Genomic DNA, 15,104 nt, shown 5'->3' with positions numbered 1-15,104 from the left:
ACGTAGAAACAACATTATGGTTCAAACATTATTGTTGTCTTCACTCTTTTTCACCAAATAAGATATAAAGAAACATAGAATTGAACAAATGAAGCAGGAGATTATACTTTATCTACCATGTACGAAGCATTTCAACAGCTTGTTATTTACTGCTGTAGTTAATTTCTCATACACACTAATTTAGACTAACTTAAAACCATTTCTTCTACAGGCCAAACTCTGTAATATTTCTACTCAAATATATAGAATGCTTCGTTCTAAGGCATCCAACAGAATCAATTTCGACAGACAGGATGACAATATACAGACGGAAGATTGCGGTAGATCTTTATCATAACGAATACTTGCTCCATCCCCGATAGTGAAAAAGTCATAGTGGCATGTTCTCTTTGATTATGTCACCATTGATTATATTTCATTATCGGTGCCCATGAACAGTTATTCGTTGCTATATTTATGTTTTTCTCGTACTCATATTGTCATTCTAGACAAATGTAATTCAAGTGTTAAGATATGCAGGCATGTAATATCGAGAACTACACATCAAATGTTAAGAAATGTATGAAGTGTCGAGAAATGTCCTGTTTCCTGTTTCGGTAAAAATGTTAACGCAATATCTAATGTAAGTTCAAGTGTTGATCTGATCAAATTAGGAATGTCGATAACAACTTTCGAAAGTGTTGAAACGACGTGAAATGTCAGGAACTGCACCAATTTTCCTTTGCCATTCAACATTTTCCTACATTTTGGACTACACATTCCTGAATAAATACTATTCGAAGTATTAACAATGGAATGAAACTGAGCCAAATGGAGGCTAAGATTGACCAATAGGACAAGCAGAAAATATTATGAGGACACATCATTTCAATCAAATGTAAATACAAGAAGGTGGAGTTGGTGTGAGGACTTATAATGTAGTAATACACACCTCAGTGTCCACTATAATATAATGGAATTGACTTCAATATGAGAGTATGATTCTTTCAGCAAAATACTAACGTGAACAAGTTCTTTTGGTGAATATGTCTTCATCAATTGAACGGACTCCACATATTGATGTTGTTATGAACGTATCCTTACCTGGCTCTTCAGTGGGCAACCCCATCATCATCGACTCGAAAGATAAAGAAGAAATCAATATCGTTGTTTCATATATTCCACAAGCAACAAACTACCGTAGCAAATCTAATCGACGAAATTGAGCCACTTGAAGTTAGAGATGGTGATCATAACATCGATCGTGAGAACGTACCAATGGAGGTCCCACTGGAAGCAGACCAAGCCTTGGTGGACGATAATTTCGGACGATTCCAGCCAGCAATGATGACGTGATTGTGATAAGCTCGGACGACGAAATGACGATGATAATGTTATGTCCTCTTTGTCGGTTGTGAAGGACATATAGAAGGTTAGATCATATATCTGAAATGTCTAAGCATATCCAATGACATATGTATAGGTATAAGGATAACAGATAATTTTTGTGGGGACGACCAATTTGTATGTGCAGTGACCTCGAACATGTACATAGTGGTTTTCTGCTTTTGTTGTGACGACTATTTAGTATGACCAATGACTTAGGAAAACGAGTCATGCATGGCTTCCTTTGTATCCATTACCAGATTGTATATATAATAATGAAGAAAATTGCAATACTGAAGCAATTATTGACTTTTGTCTTCATGAAATGACGTGGTAGTAAAATCGAACCCTACTAATGACATTTGGAAAGGAAAAGATAGAAACCATGTAATGCTCATAAATCTATTGAACACATAAATAATACATATTAGCGAATCAATTCATACACAAAATCGAACTCATCCAATTACATTTGGAAAGAAAATGATAGAAAGCATGAAATATACAAAAATTTATTGAATACATGGATAATCTATGTTAGCAAATGATTTCATACACAAAATACACTGGTAATTCAAGTGCATGTGTTATTTCTCCGTGTTGGGTTCCTACATGTTTGCATGTTGTGTCCAAAGCTATCACATTGGCTGCATTTTCAGATGCTGGTAGACCGTTCAGTTCTTGACCTTCTACGTTGGGTAGGAGGTCGACCTGGTACTATATGTATATTTGGAGGCAAAATGTTGATGGAACTAATAGTATCGGGAACAACCCAATCTGACTTCATTCTAACGGGGTAAAGAAGTTCGGTGTACAAAGCTTGCTAACACTCCGTAATGTAGTAAAGGGAGCATAAGTCGTACAGAGATATACCTTTTGAGCACGTAGCACGGGACGTATGTGTACATGAAATTTGTTGTATTTGAAACTCTCGGCGTGAACATATCTTATCTGCAAGGTCGATAGTATACAGTTCTGCACCTGTACCAACCTCAAAAACGAGTTCATCCAAATTTCGTACTTCCAAAGTTGCATTGGCGTCAAAAGATTGTTTCAATTCCCCTCCATTTTTTATGTCATGACAGTATGATAATTGGTAGATGTGTTTTTCCGCTCGAAGAACCATTGTTGCATCAATTTCGTAATGTGTTGGACAAACGAGGTTATAGGGAAACTTTATTGTCACCTGAGAACCGAATTCAATGACTCTTCAATGTTATTAGTCATGACGTTGTACCGATTATCAACTAAATTTGCCTGTGACCAGGTGGATGGACTAGCACATTCCAAATAAGATGCGATTGATGGCCGAATGGTCAGAATCTGTCTCATCATTTGCTCGAATTCAAATACACAGTATGCGAGTGCTGCATTTTTGAAAAGGAATATGACATTGCGACTGCTATATCTAGCAATGAAATTTTTCTCGATATGCCATATACAGGGACCATGGTGCGAAAGCTTGCTTAATGCTGTTCATCCTGTCGGATACAAGCACTAGCTGATTTGAATCATCGACAATATCTTTCAACTTCGTGAAAAACCAATACCATGATGCATTTGTTTCCCATCGACAACACCCCAAGTAATAGGATATATTTGCGTGTTGGTATCTTGCGCTACAGCTACTAGTAGTGTTCCTTTCTACCGACCCTTCAAATGACTCCCATCAACACAAATTATTAGCCTCATGTACTCTTGAAAACCACGTATGCTCAGCCCGAATGCTAAGAAAAAGTACAAGAACCTGTTATTGGAGTCGAGCTCAATGTGTGTGCTGGTTCCTGAGTTTCTCTCAGTTAACATATGACAGTATGAAGGCAATTTCTAATAACTCTCTTCAGGTGAACCATGAAGAATTCGAAGTCCCTTCTCTTTATCCCGTCACGATTTAATGTAGCTAATTCGTACATCGAACTCACGTTATATATCCCCAACAATGCCCACGAAAAAGTATGGTTGGTTTTCATCGGTCAATCGTTGGGTATTGTGACGCCCAATCAGTGCATTCGTTGCATGAATTTGCACATTCCATCGAACGTTCCAAGAACATGTGTGCTCAGGTATATACTTTTGAATTCTAAAGAAGTCTGTATTTTATCTTAGAGGCTCGCAGTAGCTAATGGCACATGGTGACGACACAGCACACAATAAGAGAAACTTCTCTGTCAAAGCATTTAGTTCAAGCCTTGTGTGCAGCTGTTTCTTGGTAAAGAATATCTTATTCTCGTGAATTTCCTCTTGATCGATCGACTGAATTGTATTTTCAGTATACAAATTTCCTTCACCTAAACCTACACATGTTATGAATCATTTCTGGCTCTTGTAGTTCGCATACACTAACTTCGTGGTGTGCATCTTCTATTGGAGAGAAAGGGTCATCTCTGACATGCAGTTCTTGTTCTCCACCATCATATTCATCTGTAATTACACACAAAGTTGCTTTTGTGTGAACAGAAATTAACCATTGCAAAGGCTTATCGTCGGCTACATCAGCTGGGGTACATTCATGTTTGGAACTTTAAATTTCAGTAGAATCCGAAACTGTGGACTGTTAATGTTGAGACTCTCAAATAATTTATGTACAAGCTCTTCATATTCAATATCACGTCGAACAACAATTGATGTTGTTCGGTTGCCTAACCACTTCCACTCATCGTCAATGTTGACGAATGTATCACTGTAGGAGACAACGAATCTTATAACATCATCCACATCTGCATGCCATAAAAAATAGTATCAGCTAATAACGAATATCTCAAACGAATATGCTAATTATCCGCAAGCAATATACAAAAAATGTTCCATAATTTCATCATGGTATTTGTAATGTTACTCTCGACATTATCAAATATCAAGAATGGCGTTAAAAGTTCATTCTTAACGTTTGTAATTGTCAAGAACAACATTTCAAGTACCAATCTCGACGTCTGTAAAATGTCAAGAGTGACATGGTAGATTCCACTTCACAATATGCATTTATCATTTTCTTTATCTTCAACCATCATTTTCGCAAAGAATTTAAATTTATGATATCATTAATGACATTTTAACTATAGGAGTACCTTAGATTATTATCTAACTAAGTAATGTAAGAAGGTTATAACAAATATCTACTATTTGTTTGGACAATCTACCACATTGAAATCAAATATATAACAACTATTTCACATCACTTCTCAATAAGCATCAAATATCAAAGGAAAATACCTTCTACCCAGAAATGAGGAGAGCATAGTCAACTTCAAATTTCGATGACATTAAATTTATCGACATGAAAAAATTATTTCTTCTTTTGGAGTAGAAATCATAGATTTCTTTTTGGCTATTAATGCTTGCTATTTCACATTCTTCAATTTTCCTAAAATAATTTGTTTATATCTAAAGAAAAATGCAGGCAAGTGAACAAGCATAGGTAATAGCAACAATTATTGTGACTTCTTATGAAAGATCTCTCGAGATCAGTGTCAACTTGCAACATAAAAGTTGATAATTATTCATTCTTTCATTCAGGGTAAAATAAAGAATCTGATATCAAATTTGGCCATTTTTTTAAAGATTATCAAAAGTAGACATTTTTGAATTGAGATATGTGAAATTGGACATATTTGCAAATGCATTAAACTGTGGACAAAAATTTTGTAATTGAGGACAGGAGTGGAAAAGCAAATGTCAATGGGTGCAAGTCTTGTACCAAAATTTAAAGTCGGCATGTGGTTTTCAAATGCATTGTTGAAAAAAATTGGGAAGTCACTGTCAAACAGAGGCAATATTGTCACAAGTTTGGTGTACGTACATTATTCTTCTACAATAGCATCATATTGAGCTACCATCATATTCTCAATTCAATCATGCTACAAACCCAAACTCAAATCAAAGCTCAAATTCAGATGAGATATGTATTGACGCATTATTGGACAGTTTGAAAAATTAAAATAAAAACACATGATCATTTTTTGACAAATCAATCCGTCTCTTTACCCTATTTTTTATCTTGATTAAGCGATTTTATTCATTTCCAATTTTCTCAATATAAATCTTTCGCGTCAAATTGTGTCACAAATGTAAAGATTTTCGAGGACGGAAAGCATAAAGCATTTGAAAAATTAAAATAAAAACACCTGATCATTTTTTGACAAATCAATCTGTCTCTTTTCCTTATTTTTTAGCCTGATTAAGTGACTTTATTCACTCCCAATCTTCTCAATATAAATCTTTCATGTCAGATTGTGTCACAAATGTAAAGATTTTCGAGGACGAAAAGCATAAAGCATCGAGTAGGGCCCTCCTACTTGACTTACATGAAACTTATTCTCGAAGTAAATTAAGGATCCACTATGTCAATCAAATTATATATCCCTCTTTAGCATTTTAATACAATCAAGATTTCATTTATCAATCAGTTTATAAGAGAGGAAAAAAGGAGGATCAAATGAAAGAGGTGCCCACTCACGATCTTCAGTCCCTTTTGTATTCTTCCAACAGAGATTTCCTTATTCACAACAATGGTGACCATGCGTTCTTATTTATTTTATATTTTTTTATTGTGCTTTTTTAATGCTAAATATATATGTTTTTTATTTTTTTGTGGAAGTTCACAAATTGTTACAAGTATACACAATTTGTAATTAGAGGGTTATGAGCTAATCTGGCAATTAATCTTCACTGATCAGTAAAGATTATTATGTGGGATTTTGGCTTTTCATTTTTCTTTTGGGTTTTTACCTAATTGACAAAAAATCAAATTTATATCGAATGATTTGGATATGGATTACTGTTGATTAGATTATTTGGGCATATTTTGTAATCTAGAAAGTATTGGCTTGATTGTGAGCAACTATACATGTTAAAAGTATATAATCCCACCTTGAATAAAGATTAAAATATAGAGCAATTTGTAAGGGTTTGGCTACTCTTTTCCAAAGCTTGTCATGCTATCAGAGCCGTTAAATTGAATTTGATTCGATTAATTTGGCACGTTAAAGAATCTAATCCTACATCAAACAAATATAAAAATAAAGATTAATTTATAAAGGTTTGTACTACTCCTATTAGCAATGTCATCTTTTAAGATGAAATTCTAAGTCTTAATTATCTGATATACTTGAAAAATATGTTGCTAACCAAAAAAAATATTGTTTTACTAGAAGGCAAATTTAAATTTTAATATTTGTGGATTTCCCAGGTAAAGGTCGAGAGTTTGAAGGGAAAGAAAGTTGGATTATATTTCTCTGCGTCGTGGTGCGGCCCGTGTCAATCATTCACCTTGAAATTGGTTAAGGTATATAACAAGCTATTTTCTGATAGCAAATTTGAAGTCGTATTTGTCTTTGCTGATCAAGATAATGAGTCATTCGATAAGTATTTCTTAAAAATGCCTTGGCTTGCCATTCCATTTTCTGATTTCGAAACACGTGATGGACTCGATAAATTATTCGATGTGAGTGGAATCCCCCATCTTGTGACCCCAGATGAGAATGGGAAGGAATTGACCAAAGAGGGTGTTATAATCATCCGATACTACGAGGCCAATGTTGACGTGAGTTGTTAGAAATCTTTTTTCTGGAAACATAAATCATATATAATTGTATCATTTTAAGGGAATATAATTAGACAATTATGTGTAGAATCAATTAATTAGCTACAGATTTGTGATTATTCAAAATTAGGAGTTTTTTTTGCCTATATAAACTCTGTAACCCACCTATTGAATGTATGAATGAAAACTACCTCTTGTATGTATTGTGACATGGTATCAGAGCAGGACACACGGTCCTGGTTCCTCTTCTCCAAGTTACCTGTAGCCCGGTTCTTGTGAGCATTTTCACAAACACATGGAAGACCCCAACTTCATCACCGATCTCAGCCAATCTTCACCTAATTCTGATGCTATACTTACAGATATTTCCACCAAAATTTCTGAAGCCTTAACCAAGACACACATATCAGCCCCACTCACTGAAAATTCACCCCAGATTGGTATCAAACTGAATGATACAAACTATGGCCTATAGTCCCAGGTTATGGAAATGTATATTTCCGGGAAAGATAAACTGGGTTACATTAATGGAGATACACCTCCACCCCTACCAACTGATCCATCCTTCCGAAAATGGCGAACTGAGAATGCCATTGTCAAGGGATGGATTATCAATTCGTTGGACCCTGTTCTGATTGGCAATTTCATTCGTTTCCATACTGCTAAGGAAGTTTGGGATGCTATTGCCACTACATACTTTGATGGGAATGATAAATCCCAAGTCTATGATCTTTGACGAAGGATGAGTCGCCTAAGACAAGCAGATTGATCTGTGGAGAAATATTACATTGAACTGCAGGGGTTGTGGCGCGAAATTGACTTTCGTCGCCCAAATCCAATGAAGTGTGTCGCTGACATCCGCCACTTCAATAATTTGACCCAGGAAGACAGAGTTTACACCTTCCTTGATGGGCTCGATGAACGTCTCGATAGCATCCGTAGTGGAGTTTTGCAGATGGACCCGTTTCCTACCGTTGAGCAGGCGTATGCATACGTCCGTCGTGAGGCACTGCGACAAGCAGTCATGGTTTCTACAGACTCCGACAATGGTCTTCCTGGAGCGATCTTGGCAACCAAAGGCGTGAAAATGGGATCATTTGCTGTTGCTAGAATAAATTCTTTAAAGGGAGACCCAAATAAAAGTGGTGGAGGCCCAAATAAAAGTGGGCCAAATAAGTTAAAGGGTTTGGATGAGGAAATTAAGTGTTCATACTGTGGAAACAACAAGCACACACGAGAAAACTGCTTTAAACTTAATGGATACCCCGATTGGTGGCATGAGTTGCAGGAAAAAAAGAACAAAAATGGGACGGGCACCAATAAGCGAATAGGCAAGGCGGCCGTGGCAACATCTGACTCTCAACTATCTTTGATTCCTGAAAATGATTATTTTCAGGATATGGACCCCTCATGAGAACCACGTAATTTTGGTTCAGCTTGTGTTACATCCTCCAGTGACAAGAATAATAATTTATGGTTACTTGACTCCGGGGCAACTGACCATATGACTTATGATGAAAGAGATTTTATTCAAAGGACCTCACCTCGACGCAAGAGGGTTGCGAATGCAAATGGAATTATTTCCCCAGTCACCGGGGCTGGGTCTATATCTCTGTCTCCCTCTCTACATTTATCCCACACTTTACTTGTTCCATCACTCTCACATAAATTATTATCTGTAAGCCAAGTGACGGCTGAATTAAATTGCGTGGTACTTATTTATCCAACCTTTTGTCTTCTTCAGGATATTCTCACCAAGGAGATACTTGGGCGTGGTACTAAGAGAGAGGGGTTATACTACATGGAGGATTTCAGTGTCGGTCGCACTCATCATGTTCAGAGTAATGTGAAGGAAAGACAGATTTGGATGTGGCATCGTCGTCTTGGGCATCCATCATTCGGTTATTTAAAGCATTTATTACCTAGCCTTTTTTCGAATAAGGAAGTTTCTGATTTTAAATGTAATACCTGCATTTTAGCGAAAAGTCAACGCACTTCTTATCAATCAAGCATGAATAAAAGTAGTATTCCTTTTTCCCTAGTACATTCTGATGTGTGGGGCCCTTCACCTATTGCTACAAGGTTTGGGGTTCGTTGGTTTGTTACATTTATTGATGACTGTTGCATGACCTGGCTCTATCTACTAAAAAATAAAGATGAAGTGTTCAAAGTATTTCAGTCATTCCATGCCATGATTCAAACTCAGTTCTCTGCCAAACTAAGAGTTCTTCGTTCCGATAATGGTGGTGAATTTATCAACCAACGGTTTCGCACTTACTTTGAACAACACGGTCTCATTCATGAGACGTCTTGCCCTCAAACCCCTCAACAAAACGGCATTGCTGAATGGAAAAATCAACATATTCTTGAAACTGCAAGAGCTCTCCTTCACGGAACCTATGTTCCAAACTGTTACTGGCCTGATACAGTGTCCACAGCTGTATACTTATTCAATCGGATGCCCTCTAAAGTCTTAAATTTTAAGACTCCACTCCAGGTCCTATCATCCCATGTTGCTCTACTACCAACTCTAATGCTCTCTCCTCGAGTATTTGGTTGTGTGGCCTATGTACATCTTCACAAGAATCAACGGACAAAACTTGACCCATGTGCTCTCCGATGTCTTTTTGTGGGATATGTTACACATCAAAAGGGCTATCGGTGCTATGATCCATCCTCCAAATGGACCTATGTAACTATGGATGTTACCTTCTCGGAGTCTGACACATTTTTTTCTCCAACATCCAATTCTCCTCTTCAGGGGGAGACAAGGGATGAAGAGTTGAATTGGTCGAAGTTTGAGTGGTCAAATAATACTGAGATAGAGATAGCTCCGATAGATATTGACTTAAGGAATGATATGACTCAAGATCCGGAATCAACTGTAGAAGCTGAACCAAACTCCACCGAACCAGAGCCCTCTTTCTCTTCAGTATCCGCAGGCCAATCTCTTGAGTATATCTCTCAGGTAAGCACTCCTTCACATATAAGCAATTTAGATACTCCTGGTGGCTATAATTTACCTTTCAGGCATAATCGAGGCAAACCGCCAAGCAGATACTCTCCATACATTGAAAAACGAAGATCAAGATATCCAGTTGCCAACTATGTATCCACCACGAAGTTATCTGATCCACTGAGAGCTTTTGTACATGTTCTCTTTTCTAATCATGTTCCAACAGGAATTCAGGATGCCTTATCAGATTCCAAATGGACTCAGGCAACAAAAGATGAGATGGAGGCACTAGTAAAGAATAACACGTGGATACTAGTTCCATTACCTGAAGGAAAGAAGACAGTAGGATGCAGATGGGTATTTTCCATCAAACACAAGGCAGATGGATCCATTGAGCGGTACAAAGCAAGGCTAGTCGTGAAGGGGTATACACAGACATATGGGATAGACTACCAAGAGACATTTTCACTAGTTGCTAAACTAAACACTGTTAGAATACTATTGTCCCTCCCTACTAATCTTGACTGGCCATTACATCAGCTTGATGTGAAGAATGCATTTCTTCATGGCGACCTTGAAGAAGAAGTCTATATGGACCTCTCTCCGAGCTATACAGGGTCTTCACAAAATGTCGTGTGTAAATTGCAACGAGCATTATATGGCTTGAAGCAGTCACCTCGAGCATGGTTCGGACGATTTAGTGTGGCAATGAAGAAATATGGGTTCAAACAGAGTGACTCAGACCATACACTCTTTCTTAAGCATAATGGAGGCAAAGTAACTGCATTGATAGTGTATGTGGATGACATGATTATCACAGGGGATGATAAGAAGAGATATCCAGAATTCAGAAACAGTTGGCATCTGAGTTCGAGATAAAGAACTTGGGAGGCCTCAAGTATTTCCTGGGAATTGAAGTGGTTAGATCAAGACAAGGCATATTCCTATCCTAAAGAAAATATGTGATAGACTTGCTGGCTGAGGTGGGGATGTTGGAATGTAAACCAGCGGATACTCCTTATCACTCAAAACCTTAAGCTGAGTGAGTGTTCAGATCAAGTGCCAACGGATAAAGGGAGATATCAAAAATTAGTTGGCAAACTTATATACTTGTCTCATACTCGTCCAGATATTGCCTATGCCGTAAGTGTAGTTAGCCAGTTTATGCATAGCCCTAGCAAAGACCACATGGATGCTGTGACTCGAATACTTCGATATCTAAAGTCCTCACCAGGGAGGGGACTGATGTTTTCAAAGAATGATCACTTGAAAGTTGATGGCTATACAGATGCAGATTGGGCGGGGAACATTTCAGATAGGAGGTCTACCTCAGGCTACTTCATGTTTGTAGGCGGTAATCTCGTTACATGGAGAAGTAAGAAGCAAAAAGTGGTATCATTATCGAGTGCTGAAGCGAATTTTCGTGGAATGGCAAAAGGACTTTGTGAACTCCTCCGGATCAAAAAACTGCTCACTGAACTTGGCTTTGCTCCTATTACTGAGATGGATCTATACTGTGACAACAAAGCTGCCATTACAATATCTCATGACCCGGTTCAACATGATAGAACAAAACACGTGGAAATAGATCGACACTTCATCAAGGAAAACTTGGTAGCAAAGACAATTCGTTTCCCTTTTGTAAAGTCCGAGGATCAACTAGCAGACATACTCACAAAGGCAGTTTCAAGCAAGGACTTTCACAACTCACTTGACAAGTTGGGCATCAGAGACCTGTATGCATCAACTTGAGGGGGAGTGTTGGCGTGAGTTGTTAGAAATCTTTTTCTGGAAACATAAATCATATATAATTGTATCATTTTAAGGGAATATAATTAGGCAATTATGTGTAGAATCAATTAATTAGCTACAGATTTGTGATTATCCAAAATTAGGAGTTTTTTTTCCTATATAAACTCTGTAACCCACCTATTGAATGTATGAATGAAAATTACCTCTTGTGTGTATTGTGACAGCCAAAGGATTTCCCTTTACCCCAGAACGAATTCAGGAACTCCAAGAGTAAGAAGAAGAAGCTAAGAGGAATCAGTTCCTTAAATCTTTATTGGTGTCCTCATCATGGGATTATGTGATTAGATCGAATGGAGAAAAGGTGACCTTCTTTTGAAAATATGTGATTAGTAATACAATAATGATGTTTCTCATCCATTATCTTTACTAGGTACCGATAGTTGAACTTGACGGTAAGATTATGCTCCTGTATTTCTCCATGGTTGCATTCAAACAATCACTTGACCCCGAAAATTGGTGAAGTTTATCGAGAGTTGAGAAAAGAGGGAGAGAATTTTGAGACTGTGATGATCCCCCTCGATGATAAGGAGTCGTCATTTAAGCAAGAGTTTGAAGGCATTCCGTGGCTTTCATTGCCCGTTTTGGACAAAACTTGCGCAAAGTTAGTCCGTTACTTTGAGCTCTCTTCTCTGCCAATCGTTGTTGTCATTGGGCTAGATGGAAAGATTGTTCATCCTAATGTTGCTGAAGTCATTGAAGATCATGGAAGAAAAGCCTATCCTTTTACGCCTGAGAAATTTGATGAGATTGAAGAACTGGAGAAGATAAAGAGGGATTCACAAACTCTTGAATCAGTTTTGGTATCAGAAGATTCTGACTTTGTAATTGGGAAGGTAAAAATGCTATTATTGGCTACCTTAATACTCAATTCACTTTGTAGTGTTGGATGATTTTGGTAACTAATCTGACGATTTCTCTCTTTTTAGGTTCGGGTTTCTGAGCTTGTTGAGAAAAAAATATTTCGGTACTTTTCCGCGCATTGGTGCCCTCCATGCCGTGCTTTTCTACCTAAGCTTATAGTGGCATACCACGAAATCAAAGCAAAGGATGACAAATTTGAAGTGATATTCATATACAGTAACAGAGACCAAGCATCCTTTGATGAATTCTTTTCAACAATGCCATGGCTGGCAATTCCGTTTGGGGATAAAAGGAAGGTATTATTCCAAGAACTCGAAGAATACACAGAGTATACTTCAAAGAATATCACTGTAAAATTACAGACTCGAAAAATCTATTGACACAAAGATTTCATCGACTCATGGGCTCAGTAACCATTGTACCCTTCTGTACCAACTAGGAGACCCAAATTATACCTAAACCCTACACAGGAAACCGAACGCAGTTGCTTTGACGGACCAGTAGGAAAACCCCCCCTTATAATAGCAACCCTTATCCCTTTCACAAGAATCACTAAGATTCCCACAGAATAAACTCTGAATCACTAAAGAAATCAGAAAAATCACAAAAAAGACGACTCAGAAAGAGAACCAGAAAGTCGGCCTTTCTAGAGAGTTCAGGAGGCAGAAAGAGAGTGATCGAATTCCCTAGGGCAAACCATCAGCGTTTTATTCATATAAAATATCATCATCGTTGATATTACTTAGGAGATCCAATGGTCCGGAGCAACTCACGTGGCCAAACATTGGGCTCGGGTTTTGGGCCTCTTGTTTGAGTTATCGGGCAATGGGTTGTAGTATCTGCAATGGGCTTAGCCCAATTTATCATCATAGCCCAATGTTGAGTTATAATTCCAAAAATTGGTGTCACAACTCTAACACTCTCCACCTTGATACCAATGACTAAAACAGGACACTTCACATAAAAGAAAATAATAACTCCATTATGTCCCTCCTTATCCAGGTCCCTTATATTCACTGCATCAAGATGGTTCACATACTACCTGCAATTCACACAGAATTTTCAAACAAGATTTAAACTTGTTAAGAGGGAGTACCTTTGTCCCCATGTCAGCTGGATTGAATTCAATAGGTATCTTTTCAAGTGCAATAGTATTATTATGAATTATATCACGAATAAAATGCATTCTAACATCTATATGTTTTGTCCTTTCATGAAAAACAGGATTTTTGCACAGATGAATGGCACTCTGACAATCTGAGTATACTACTACAGGATGTGACAAAACATTTAATTCACATAATAAACCTTTAAGTCATAATGCCTCTTTTATTGCTTCAGTGGCAGCCACATATTCTGCTTCAGTAGTAGATAGTGCAACAATAGACTGTAATTGTGATTTCCAACTCACACAAATGTCACACAAAGTAAACATGTAAGATGTGGTTGATTTTCTATTGTCCATGTCCCCCACATAATCAGAATCAACAAAGCCCTTTAACACAATACCTTCTTTACATGGATTAAAACATAAACGCAAGTTAGAGGACCCTTTTAAGTATCTAAGTAACCACTTCAAGGCAGTCCAATGTTCAGGGCCGGGATTGGCCATGAATCTACTTAAGGTACTGATAGCATGAGCAACATCAGGTCTGGTACATACCATAGTATACATAACAGACCCCACAGCATTAGAATAAGGGACTTTTTGCATATATTTCACATCAGATTCATCAACAGGAGACTGATCTTTACTTAATTTAAAATGACTTGCAAGTGGTAAATTAACAGACTTAGATTCATGCATAGCAAATTTAGATAACACTTTTTTCACATAGGAAGATTGTGTGAGAAAGAGAGTCTGTTGAGACCTATTTCTCTTAATATCCATACCTAGGATCCTTCTAGCATGGCCCAAGTCTTTCATTTCAAATTCAAAAGATAAAGATCTTTTGATGTCATTAATATCACTCATATGTTGATCTATTAACAACATATCGTCCACATACAAAAGCAGGTAAACAGTTACAGAATCATTTTTATCCTTTTTAAAGTATAAACAATGATCAAATGAGCTCCTAAGGAAACCAACTGATGACACAAAGTTATCAAAATGTTTATACCACTATCTTGGTGATTGTTTAAGCCCATACAAAGATCTTTTTAATAAACACACAAAATCAGATTTCTTAGACTCAATGAAACCTGGTGGCTGACACATATAAATGGTTTCATCCAAATCTCCATGCAAAAAAGCAGTTTTTACATCCATTTGTTCAAGTTCTAAGTCAAAATGAGCTACTAAAGCAAGCATGACTCTAATGGTTGTATACTTAACCACATGTGAGAAGATCTCATTATAATCAATCCCAGGATTTTGTGTAAAACCCTTTGCCACTAATCTGGCTTTAAACTTAATGGGCTGTTTCAAATTATTACCCTCTTTTATGTTATAAATCCACTTACAGTCAACTATGGATTTGTCTTTTGGCTTGGGGACCAAGGTCCAGTTGTTATTCTTTAACAGAGAGTTCATTTCTTCTTCCATGGCTAGCTGCCACTCTTTTGACA

General features: G+C 37.3%; 1 pseudogene; it reads left to right on the top strand.

The window, feature by feature from the left end:
* The first annotated feature begins 11,804 nt into the window (after nucleotides 1-11,804).
* LOC111373367 lies at nucleotides 11,805-12,949 on the top strand (annotated as a pseudogene).
* Nucleotides 12,950-15,104: the final 2,155 nt, after the last annotated feature.

This window comes from Olea europaea, unplaced genomic scaffold, assembly GCF_002742605.1.
Source record: "Olea europaea var. sylvestris unplaced genomic scaffold, O_europaea_v1 scaffold1119, whole genome shotgun sequence".
Taxonomy (NCBI): Eukaryota; Viridiplantae; Streptophyta; class Magnoliopsida; order Lamiales; family Oleaceae; genus Olea; species Olea europaea.
The sequence above is the reverse complement of the archived record's forward strand: the minus strand, read 5'-3'. Positions and strand labels throughout refer to the sequence as shown.